A 12220-nucleotide genomic window follows, 5' to 3' on the forward strand; every position below is an offset into this window, starting at 1 on the left:
CAAACACTCAACAAAATGGGTATAGAAGGCAAATATCTCAACATAATAAAGGCCATTTATGACAAACCATCAGCTAACATCATATTAAATGGCATAAAACTGAGGACTTCTCTAAAATCAGAAACAAGACAAGGTTGTCCACTCTCTCCACACTTATTCAACATGGTGCTGGAAGTTCTAGCCAGAGTAATCAGACAAGAGAAAGAAATAAAAGGCATTCATATTGGGGAAAAAAGAAGTAAAGATTTCACTTTCTCAGATGGTATGATCCTATACATCAAAAACCCCAAAGACTCCACAAAAAGACTAATAAAAACAATAAGCCAATACAGTAAGGTCGCAGGATACAAAATTATAATATACAAAATTCCATTGCCTTCCTATATGCCAACAATAAATCCTCAGAAAACAAGCTCAAAAAAATAATTCCCTTTATAGTTGTACCAAAAAACAATAAAATTCCTAGGAATAAACATAACAAAGAATGTAAAGGACCTATATACTGAAAACTACAAAGCATTGTTAAGGGAAATCAAAAAAGATACAATGAAATGAAAAAATATTTCTTGTTCTTGGACAAGAAGAAAAATATAATCAAAATGACCATATTACTAAAGTGATATACAAATTTAATGCAATTCCCATCAAAATTCCAATGACATTTTTTAAAGAAATGGAACAAAAAAATCATCAGGTTTAGATGGAACTATAAACACCCCCAAATAGCCAAAGTAATTCTAAGGAAAAAGAACACACTTGGGGCATTACAATACCTGACTTCAAATTATATTATAGAGACATGATAATCAAAACAGCATGGTATTGGCAGAAAAATAGACACTCAGACCAATGGAACAGAATCGAGAGCCCAGAAATAAAACCACATATTTATCATCAAATAATCTTTGATAAAAGGGCCAACCACACACAATGGAGAAAAGAAAACCTCTTCAATAAATGGTGCTGGGAAAACTAGAAAGCCACATGCAGAAGAATGAAACTCGACTACAGTTTTTCCTCTTGTACTAAAATTAATTCAAAATGGATCAAAGACCTAAATATAAGACCTGAAACAATAAATTACATAGAAGAAAACATAAGTATTAAAGTCATGGACCTTGGTTATAAAGAGCACTTTATGAATTTGACTCCAAAGTAAGGGAAGTGAAGGCAAAGATAAATGAATGGGACTACTTCAGACTAAGAAGCTTTTGCACAGCAAGAAAAATTGACAACAAAACAAGCAGACAACCAACTAAATGGGAGATGATATTTTCAAACAACAGCACAGATAAAGGCCTAATATCCAAAATATACAAAGAACTTGTAAAACTCAGCAACACACAAGCAAACAATCCAATAAAAAATGGAAAGAGGACATGAATAGACACTTCTTCCAGGAAGAAATACAAATGGCCAACAGATATATGAAAAGATGCTCATCTCCATTTGTTATTAGAGAAACACAAATTAAAATTACAATGAGATACCACCTCACACCTGTTAGATTAGCTATTATCAACAAGACAGCTAATAACAAGTGTTGGAGAGGCTGTAGAGAAAAAGGAATCTTCATTCACTGTTGGTGGGAATGTAAAGTAGTACAACCATTATGGAAGAAAGTATGGTGTTTCCTCAAAAAAATGAAAATAGAACTACCATATGACCCAGCAATCCCTCTATTGGTTATATACCCCTAAAACTCGAAAACATTGGTATGTAAAGACACATGCAGCCCCATGTTTATTGCAGCACTGTTTACAATGGCCAAGACATGGAAACAACCAAAAAGCCCTTCAATAGATGATTGGATAAAGAAGATGTGGTACATATACACTATGGAATACTACTCAGCCATAAGAAATGATGACATAGGATCATTTACAACAACATGGATGGACCTTGATGACATTATACGGAGTGAAATAAGTAAATCAGGAAAAACTAAGAACTGTATGATTTCATAAATAGATCGGACACAAAATTGAGATCCATGGACATGGACAAGAGTGTTGTGGTTACCAGGGGGAGGGGAAGGGAAGTGAAGGAGGGGGTGGATGGAGGGAAGGGGCACAAAGGAAACCAAATAGAGAGAAAAAAGATGGCAGCGGAGTAGGCGGATGCACAGACGCCCAGCTCTCACCACCAAACTGGAATACAAATCAATTTAGGAAAAATCAGCATGAAAAACCAACTCTGAACTGCAAGAACAGCTCTCAAAAACCAAGGAGCAAAGAAGAAACCACAAGAATCCTGGTAGGGAGTGCCTGAACCTCCTCTGCTTACTGGAATGGAGGGGGGATGAGGCTGAGAGCCCAGAGAGGATCTCAGAGGGAAAAGAGCAGAAACTACTGCTCACAGCCACTTGCCTGGTGACCAGGGAGCGAGGTGCATTGAAAAGACCAGCTTATCTCCCAAGTGGAAAGGACAGGGAGAGGGACAGACTTGTGAGGGGCTAAGGAATGCAGGAAACGAACTAAGAAAGCTGACTCACCCGAGCTGGAGGCGGCCATGTCTGGGGGAGGGACTGAACCTTTCACAAAACAGATATGAAGTGCTTCTGGATCAGAGATCTCCGGACATCTCTCCAGCTCCAATCAGCGCAACAAGACACAGCTGAAAACAAGAAGTGGGAGGAGGGGCAGTAACTCAGGTCTCCATGGAGCTCTGAGATACACCTCCCCCTACTGAAGCTGAGAAAACACCCTGCCCCCAGTGAGATTAGCTGGCTAAAGAGGCCTTCAGAGTCTCAGGTTACACCCATCGCATTCCTGGATACAGTTTCAAGGAAGCCCCCAGCTGAGATCAGTTAACAAGACTATCACCTGTTAAGAAAACAAACAAATCAAGACTTCAAAGCTGCCCAAATCCAAAAGTGGATTACAGATAACAGCTGATACCAACCCAAGAAGACCTAGAAATAACACAACTGAAAACTGGAGGCAGACAACACCAAGCCTAGACTCAACCAACTCTACAAATAAAACATCCAAAAAAGAGAATGAGAAGACAAAGGAGTGCAATCCAAATGAAACCACAAGAGAAACCTTCGAGAGAGGAACTGAGTGATATGGAAATAATCAAACTTCCAGATGCGGAGTTCAAAATAATGATTGTAAGGATGCTTAAGGATCTTAGAACAACAATGGATGGTCAGTATGAAAACCTAAATAAAGAAATAGCAAGTATAAAAAAGAATCAGTTGGAGATGACAAATACAATATCAGAAATAAAGACCACAATGGAAGGAATTAAAAACAGGATAGATAGAGCAGAGGATCGAATTAGCAAGTTAGAGGACAACTGGAATGAAGGCATGAAAGCAGAGAAGAAAAGAGAAAAGAGACTCAAAAAGTCAGAGGAAACTCTTAGAGAGCTCTGTGACAACATGAAGAGAAATAACATCTGCATCATAGGGGTTCCTGAAGAAGAAGAAGAAAAAGAACAAGGGATAGAGACTTTGTTCAATCATATCATAGCTGAAAACTTCCCTAAATTAATGCAAGAGAAACTCTCACAAATCCAAGAAGCACAGAGGACTCCATTAAAGAGAAACCCAAAGAAACCTACACCAAGACACATCATAATTAAAATACCAAAGCTAAGCAATAAAGAGAAAATATTAAAAGCTGCAAGAGAAAAAAAAGTTATCACCTACAAAGGAGCCCCCATAAGGATGACATCTGACTTCTCAACAGAAACACTTGAGGCCAGAAGGGAATGGCAAGAAATATTCAAAGTAATGCAGAACAAGAACCTACAACCAAGACTACTTTATCCAACAAGGCTATCGTTTAAAATCGAAGGAGAAATAAAAAGCTTCCCAGACAAAAAACAATTCAAGGAATTCATTACAACCAAACCAATGCTACAGGAAATGTTAAGGGGCCTGTTGTAAAAAGATCAAAGTGGGAAAAGAATATAGCAAAAAAAGGAATACACCTTTAAAGAAGAAAATGGCTATAAACAACTACATATCAATAATAACCTTAAATGTAAATGGATTAAATGATCCAATCAAAAGACATAGGGTAGCTGCGTGGATAAGAAAACAGGACCCATACATATGTTGTCTACAAGAGACACACCTTAGAACAAAAGACACACATAGATTGAAGGTATAAGGATGGAAAAAAACGTTTCATGCAAACGGAAATGAAAAAAAAGCTGGGGTAGCAATACTTATATCAGACAAATTGGACTTTAAAACAAAGGATATAGTAAGAGATAAAGAAAGCCACTACATAATGATAAAGGGAGTAATCCAACAGAAAGATATAACTATTATAAATATCTATGCACCTAATATAGGAGCACCTAAATATATAAAGCAGACTTTGATGGATTTAAAGGGTGAGATCAACACCAATACTATAATAGTAGGGGATTTCAATACCCCACTAACATCACTAGATAGATCCTCAAGAAAGAAAATTAACAAAGAAACAGCAGACTTATTGGAAACACTAGATCAACTCGATTTAATAGATATCTTCAGAACCTTTCACCCTAAAGCAGCAGAATATACATTCTTTTCAAGTGCTCATGGTACATTCTCTAGAATACACCACATGTTAGGGCACAAAAGTGGTCTCAACAAATTTAAGAAGTCTGAAATCATATCAAGCACTTTCTCCGATCACAACGGCATGAAACTAGAAATGAATCACAACAGAAAAGCTCAAAAATTCTCAAACACATGGAAATTAAATAGCAGGTTGTTAATTAATGAATGGATTAAGAATGAGATCAAAGAAGAAATAAAACAATTCCTAGAAATGAATGACAATGAGCATACAACAATTCAAAATTTATGGGACACAGCGAAAGCAGTGCTGAGAGGGAAGTTCATAGCACTACAGGCACACTTTAAGAAGCTAGAAAAAGCTCAAATTAACAAGTTAACCCTGCATCTAAAAGAATTAGAAAAAGAACAGCAAGTAAAGCCCAAATGTAGTAGAAGGAAGGAAATTATAAAGATCAGAGCAGAAATAAATGACATAGAGGCTAAAGAAACAATACAGAAGATCAATGAAACTAGGAGCTGGTTCTTTGAAAAGGTAAACAAGATTGATGAACCTTTAACTAGACTCACCAAGAAAAAGAGAGAGAGGACTCAAATAAATAAAATTAGAAATGAGAAATAACAACTGACACAACAGAAATACAAAATATTGTAAGAAAATACTATGAAGAACTGTATGCCAAAAAACTAGACAACCTAGATGAAATGGACAAATTCCTTGAAACATACAATCTTCCAAAAATCAATCTGGAAGAATCAGAAAACCTAAACAGACCGATTACAACAAAGGAGATCGAAACAGTTATCAAAAAAACTCCCAAAAAAGAAAAGTCCAGGGCCCGATGGCTTCACAACAGAATTCTACCAAATAGTCAAAGAAGAACTAACTCCTATCCTTCTCAAACTATTTCAAAAAATTCAAGAGGAAGGAAGACTTCCAAGCTCCTTTTATGAGGCGAGCATAATTCTGATTCCCAAACCAGGCAAAGACAACTTTAGACAAATTTAGAAAGAAAATTATAGGCCAATATCTCTGATGAATATAGATGCTAAAATCTTCAACAAAATATTAGCAAACCGGATCCAACAATATATGGAAAAAATCATACACCATGATTAAGTGGTATTTATTCTGAGGAGGCAAGGATGGTACAATATTTGTAAATCAATCAATGTGATTCATCACATAAACAAAAAGGAGAAAAACCATATGATAATTTCAATAGATGCAGAAAAAGCATTTGATAAAATCCAGCACCCATTCATGATCAAAACTCTCAGCAAAGTGGGAATACAGGGAACATACCTCAACATGATAAAAGCCATCTCTGAGAAACCCACAGCCAACATCATACTTAATGGGCAAAAATTAAAAGCAATACCCTTAAGATCAGGAACAAGGTAGGGGTGCCCCCTTTCACCACTCTTATTTAACATGGTCCTGGAAGTCCTAGCCACAGCAATCAGACAAGAAGAAGAAATAAAAGGAATTCAAGTTGGAAAAGAAGAAGTAAAACTATCATTATTTGCAGATGATATGATATTGTATATAGAAAACCCTAAAGTCTCAGTCAAAAAGCTACTGGACCTGATAAATGAATTCAGCAAAGTGGCAGGATATAAAATCAGTACTCAGAAATCAGAGGCATTTTTATACACCAACAATGAACAGTCAGAAAGAGAAATTAAGGAAACAATCCCCTTCACAATTACAACCAAAAAAATAAAGTACCTAGGAATAAACTTAACCAAGGAGACTAAAGACTTGTACTCGGAAAATTACAAAGCATTGATAAAAGAAATCAAGGAAGATACAAACAAGTGGAAGCATATACCGTGCTCATGGTTAGGAAGAATAAACATCATTAAAATGTCTATATTACCCAAAGCAATCTATAAATTCAATGCAATACCAATTAAAATACCAATGACATACTTCAAAGATATAGAACACATATTTCAAAAATTTATATGGAACCAAAAGAGAACACGAATAGCCTCAGCAATCTTAAAAAAGAAGAATGAAGTGGGAGGTATCACACTTCCTAATATCAAGTTATACTACAAGGCCATTGTACTCAAAACAGCCTGGTATTGGCATAAGAACAGGCATATAAATCAATGGAACAGAACAGAGAACCCAGAAATAAACCCACAGCTCTATGGACAACTGATATTTGACAAAGGAGGCAAGGAAATACAATGGAGTAAAGACAGCCTCTTTAACAAATGGTGTTGGGAAAATTGGGCAGCTACCTGCAAAAAAATGAAACTAGATCACCAGCTTACACCACTCACAAAAATAAACTCAAAATGGATAAAAGTCTTAAATGTAGGCCGTGAAACCATAAGCATCTTAGAAGAAAACATAGGCAGTAAGCTCTCGGACATCTCTCGGAGCAATATATTTGCTGATTTATCTCCACGGGGAAGTGAAATAAATGACAGGATAAACAAATGGGACTATATCAAACTAAAAAGCTTTTGCACAGCTAAAGACAACAAGAACAGAATAAAGAGACAAACTACACAGTGGGAGAACATATTTGACAATATGTCTGATAAGGGGTTAATAACCAAAATTTATAAAAAAACTCGTAAATCTCAACACCAGGAAGACAAACAATCCAATCCAAAAATGGGCAAAAGAAATGAATAGACACTTCTCCAAAGAGGACATACAGATGGCCAACAGGCATATGAAAAAATGCTCAACATCACTAATCATTAGAGAAATGCAAATTAAAACCACAATGAGATATCACCTCTCACCAGTCAGAATGGCGCTCATCAACAAAACAACACAGAATAAGTGCTGGCAAGGAGGTGGAGAAAAGGGAACCCTCCTGCACTGCTGGTGGGAATGCAGACTGGTGCAGCCACTGTGGAAAACAGTATGGAGATTCCTCAAAAAACTGAAAATCGAACTGCCTTTTGACCCAGCTATCCCACTTTTAGGAATATACCCCAAGGACACCATAGAACGGCTCGAAAAGGAGAAATGCACCCCCATGTTTGTGGCAGCATTGTTCACAATAGCGAAGATCTGGAAACAACCCAAGTGTCCGTCAGAGGACGAGTGGATTAAAAAGCTTTGGTACATATATACTATGGAGTACTACTCAGCCATAAGAAATGATGACATCGGATCATTTACAATAACATGGATGGACCTTGATAACATTATACGGAGTGAAATAAGTAAATCAGAAAAAAAACTAAGAACTATATGAATCCATACATAGAAGGGACATAAAAATGAGACTCAGAGACATGAACAAGAATGTGATGGCAACAGGGGTGGAGGGTGGGGGGAGGGGGATGGGGTGAAGAAGGAGAGAGGGGTTGGGGGAGGGCAGGGGCACAAAGAAAACCAGATAGAAGGTGACAGAAGACAATTTAACTTTGGGGGAGGGGTATACAGCACAATCAAATGTCAAAATAATCTAGAGATGTTTTTCTCTCAACATATGTACCCTGATTTATCAATGTCACTGCATTAAATTTAATAAATAAATTAAAAAAAAAAAAGAAAACCAAATAGAAGGTGACGGAGGACAATTTGACTTTGGGTGATGGGTATACAACATAATCCAATGTCAAAATGACCTGGAGATGTTTTCTCTGAATCTATGTACCCTAATTAGTCAATGTCACCCTGCTAAAATTAATTTTCTAAATAGAATAAAGTTGATTTGCTAACTGTGCTGGACTAACAATATTGTCACAGTCGTCTTGAATGTTTTGAATATGTTTATGTAGCTTAGCTACATCAATACTAATATTATTATAATTCTAAATTCTTTGAAGAAGCACTTTGATTTATTTCCATTTCCATTGGGATTGATTATAGGACAGTAGTCCCCAACTACCGGGCCACAGACTGGTACCGGTCTGTGGGCCGTTTGGTACCAGTCTGCAGAGAAAGAATAAATAACTTATATTATTTCCATTTTATTTATATTTAAGTCTGAACGATGTTTTATTTTTTAAAAAGGACCAGATTCCCTCTGTTACATCCGTCTAAGACTCACTCTTGACACTTGTCTCAGTCATGGGATACATTTATCTGTCCTACCCTAAAGGCTGGTCCGTGAAAATATTTTCTGACATTAAACCGGTTCATGGCCCAAAAAAGGTTGGGGTCCACTGTTATAGGGGACAGAGGTAACATGGTTCTACTGAAAGGCTGCATGACATAGGAGTTGTTGGCATACTTTAATGCTCTGAATTTGATCACCTAAATTCAGAACTGTAGCTTCTAATGTATTCAGCTTTGCCTCCAGCTTAAAAGTGATGTGTTCTTGATCATGTAAAGCCAAGGAAGTATTTTGAGCCAATTGATTGACATAGAGTACATTTTGAATACTTGGGCAAGAGTAGTAGCTCCTATTATAGTGGAAGTTAATAAGCCTGCAATGGTTACTATGTCAAATATGATCAAGCCAACAACTCTTTTGAACCTGTAGATAAGTAATTGGTGTATGTCTTGTAAAGCTTGTAGCCCAGCATCATGATACCAAGGTCCAGAAATATTTGCTGGAAGCATCAGAAAAGGTGGCTGTTTTAATACTAAAATGTCCTGTCCTATATTATATCTAGTAATACAAATTGTCAGATTACAATGAACACACTGGACTGCATAATGTGGTCCAGTTGGAGTAATATTTACTAGACCAGCCAAAAGTATATATAGAGTCTGGATAGATGCTCAGAAGCCATAACAAAAGGGTATAGTGACACAGGGGAAAATGATAGAAGCTGAGGATTTCAAGTAAAATTTACAAAATTTGTTGCAACAGCTGAACGCCACAACCCCCTTTAGAAGCAGTTGGAAACAGTTACAAATATATTGCTTATAAAACCTCCAGGAGTCATATAATTGTGATAAGGATGAGATATATCGAATCTTTGGGACCAATCACAAACTCGTTTGGCTGTTCCTATAATATTAAAGCATTTGGGCAGAATGTAAGGACAATATATGTAGCCCCACTAGAAGTCTGGTTCTCAGAAGTCATCAAAAGGCACCTTACCTTAGGAACAGAGGCAAAACAGACAGGTCCCATTTCAGAACAACCCTGAAATGTATAATTATTATAAAAATCAGGGGTAATATGGCTGTTGGTGTGTCCTCTCATCATTGCAGAATGGTTTGTGAAAACAGGACATATTCATTTTCCCAGGCAACTGTCTGAATCATGGGGGTTCAGGAAGGTAAGTCCAGTAGGTCTCCTCATAGGTCTTACTCACCTGGTCTGACAACAGGGCAAGCATGGCCACAAACCTGTTAACTGGGATATGGAGCTTCCCTGTTCTTCAATCAGGCACCTAGCTCGTCCCGTTAGTCTCTTGACTTGCCCCCATAGATTAACGGGGAGATGGGACATAAGGTTTGAAATGACCCATGTTCCCCTCTGTATCTTACCATCTTAATAGAGAGGCACTCTGTTGAGGGCCCTGAATATTTCCAGTTCCTTGCAAATCAGCTGTGGCAACATGAGTGGGCCACGAAGAAGGCCAATGAATAAAAGCAATTACAGATACATCTGTTCAAGTGTCAAAAGTTCCTCTGAATAGGTTACCATTAATTTTTAATCCTAGCTCTGGTCATCCTTGAGTAACTAATTGTGACCAATATACCTTTTCAGAGGATCCGAAACCTCCCTTTCCTCTGGGGTTGTTAGCTAATACCCTCACTTCCTTTTTGTATGGGAGTAGGACTAATTGAGCAATTCTATTTTCAGAGAAGACTTAAACAATTATACTAACTTGAGCCATTACTTTAATTTCCCCCATATAACCCTCATCAGCAACCCCAGGGAGCACTTGGAATCTCTTTAGAGTAAAACTGCTTCTGCCAAGAATGAGACCAACATATCCCTTTGGAATAGGGCCGTATATTCCCGTAGGTATTGCCTGAGGTGGCATTTCAGGAGTTAATATGACTCAGGTGGAGGGACAGAGGTCCAATCCTGCACTCCCTGCCTTGGCCCTGGTGAGGTCTCTGATGGCAGGTTTACATTCTGAGGGAGCACCTGTGGAGCAATCAATGAAAGGGCCCCCACTGTCTGTTGGGGCCGGGCTGGCCCCACTTGGAGTTTCCCTGAATCGGCTGTCCATTAACTGTAGTTTTTGATCTGTATTCATTTGCCCAGTGTTTTCCTTTCTGGCAATGGGGACACACTTGTCGTGGCCTTTGACCTGGTATGTAATTCCCAGTATGACCTTTTCTACAATCTTTAGCAAAGTGTCCTGGCTGGCTGCAATTAAAATAAGCTCTTTTTCCCTGGCCTTTAGGATTAGTTTTAACATTAAAAGCTTCTTTAAGAGCACTGGCTAAGATCACACCCTGAACATGTGAGGGACCAACATCGATGCAAAGGTGAATAAAATCACTTCAACTGCCCTTGTTTTGATATGGCTATAGAATTTCTTGACAAGTCTTGTTTGCATTTTCATAAGCTAGTTGTTTTGTTAAAAGTGTCCCATCCAGAGGACACTTTTAAGATTAGTCTCCCTACTGCTTGGAGGAGCTGGGCAACAAAGTAAGAGTATGGTTCCTCAGGTCCCTGTCTAATTTTAATTAAGAGTCCACTTTTCTCCCCTTTGGCTGGAAGAGGCTTCCATGCCTTAGATGCACAAATAGTAATTTGTTGTTACGCCTGCACACTATATAACTGATTCTGAACTCTTGAATATTGACCAGTGCTAATAGCATTTCCATAGGGGTATTTAATCAATGGACTCTATTCTTTTCTGCCTGTTCCGCACTTTAGTCTCACCAGTCATATTTTCACAAGAGAAATTCACCAGGACTAAGACATGCCTTAGCCATCGTAACCCAATCAGCTGGGGCAAGAGCATTAGAACTAACGAAGTCTAATAAACTAATAACAAAAGGAACAGTGGGTCCATAAACTGCTGTAGCTGTTTTCAGTTCTTTCAATGTTTTTTTAATGGGGTGACATTGATAAATCAGGGTACATATGTTCAGAGAAAACATCTCTAGGTTATTTTGACATTTGATTATGCTGCATTCCATCACCCAAAGTCCAATTGTCTTCCGTCACCGTCACCTTCTAACTGGTTTTCTTTGTGCCACTCCCCTCCCATAACCCCCTCCATCTCCTCCCCCCCCACCCTGTAACTCCCACACTCTTGTCCATGTCTCTGAGTCTCATTTTTATGTCCCACCTCTGTATGGAATCATACAGTTCTTAGTTTTTTCTGATTTACTTATTTCGCTCACTATAATGTTATCAAGGTCCATCCATGTTGTTGTAAATGATCCGATGTCATCATTTCTTATGGCTGAGTAGTATTCCATAGTATATATGTACCAAGCTTTTTAATCCACTCGTCCACTGATGGACACTTGGGCTATTTCCAGATATTCGCTATTGTGAACAATGCTGCCATAATCATGGGGATGCATTTCTTCTTTTCAAACAGTGCTATGGTGTTCTTGGGGTATATTCCTAACAGTGGTATAGCTGGGTCAAAAGGCAGTTCGATTTTTAATTTCTTGAGGAATCTCCATACTGTTTTCCACAGAGGCTGCACCAGTCTGCATTCCCACCAGCAGTGCAGGAGGGTTTCCTTTTCTCCACATCCTTCCCAGCACTTATTCTGTGTTGTTTTGTTGATGAGCGCCATTCTGACTGGTGTGAGGTGATGATATCTCATTGTGGT

Source organism: Saccopteryx leptura, chromosome 7 (genome assembly GCF_036850995.1).
Source record: "Saccopteryx leptura isolate mSacLep1 chromosome 7, mSacLep1_pri_phased_curated, whole genome shotgun sequence".
In the NCBI taxonomy this organism is placed as follows: Eukaryota; Metazoa; Chordata; class Mammalia; order Chiroptera; family Emballonuridae; genus Saccopteryx; species Saccopteryx leptura.